Source organism: Heptranchias perlo, chromosome 2 (genome assembly GCF_035084215.1).
Source record: "Heptranchias perlo isolate sHepPer1 chromosome 2, sHepPer1.hap1, whole genome shotgun sequence".
Lineage (NCBI taxonomy): Eukaryota > Metazoa > Chordata > Chondrichthyes > Hexanchiformes > Hexanchidae > Heptranchias > Heptranchias perlo.
In genome coordinates, this window is record NC_090326.1 from 156,257,857 (window position 1) to 156,259,134 (window position 1,278).

The following is a 1,278-nucleotide window of genomic DNA, read 5'->3' on the forward strand; positions in this document are numbered from 1 at the left end:
AGTCCGGCTGGTGTTTTCAGAAGTCTCTCGTCCTATTCTTCTGTCACTGTATGGTACTGTAAATATTCACGGTCTCGTTTTTACTGTATTTAAAAGTAGAAATATCAAAGCAACACGTGGCAAGGTTTGGAGCGCTGTACATAGCCTTTCCGGTAGTCTTGGCCTTTTTTGCAGGCCAAGATCCAAAATTGAGTCCAGACTAGCGATGGGTAAGAAGCCACGAATTGAGGAAGGAACTGAATACATTGGTGGAAAAGGTGGGGCAGAAAAATAAATGCATCAAAGTCTTGGGTCGTAAGATTAACGTGGTAGAAGGGGGATCCTTTTTCCCCATTAAAGGAAACCCAGATTAGTTCTGACATCTCTGTAACTCTCGGCCCTGGTCAGGTTGTTACAGGCAGGCATGCAGCGAGAGTCGGCTCCTTTTTAAGTACCTCTGGTCATCACCAATAGTGTTAACTAATAAAGTACTTGCAACATGGAAGGTGTTTCATTTATGCCGCCAAACGTTTTTTTTTCAAGTTTTAAAATCGACTTTATGCTAATCTGATCTTGAAACGATGAAATAAAACTCTGGAGATGACACCCAGACCAGGGGTAACAATGGAGCCCGGGAGCTTTTTGTATTTTAACATGTTCGGTGGGTCAGTTCCTGACCATCTCGTTTTGATGGGAACGAATGAATTCCTTTCTCTAGTCCTTTTTCTGTACTGCAATTGGAAAAAGTCAGCCAAGTGCTACGTTGCTGCAAGGGACAAGTTGTGGACTGGGTTAACAGCTACTAGCTGATGATGTGTTTCGAAAACAGGTGAAAAAGGAACGTAACCGTTGGACCTAATCAACATCCCAGAAAGGTTCTGAATTTTAGTTTTTATTGTACCAGTCGAGAAATAACTGTCCAAGATGGGTTTTGGGTGTGAAACCGTAAGTCACGTATTCCAAGTTTTACCAAGAGTACATTATTAAAGAAGACCCGGCAACAGTGGGGACACTGTGTGTGTGTGTGTTTCGCCAACAATGACCAGCCCGACTGACTCCATGGAGCTTCCTACTGAAACTCCTGCCTGTAAAGCAGTGGCAGTCATTCTTCAAAGACGCTTTCTAGATCTAGGAACCAATTCCAGTGCTTCACTCCCAACAGACCACCTGACCCCAAGGGGTAAATGTTACCATGGTGAAGACTCCGCCAAGTGCCGTCGGTGCGAGGTGGTAATTGAATTTGCTGGGGTTTCAGGGGCTGCTGTAAGGCCTCCAGTAGCTTTGGGTCGTCACAAAAAC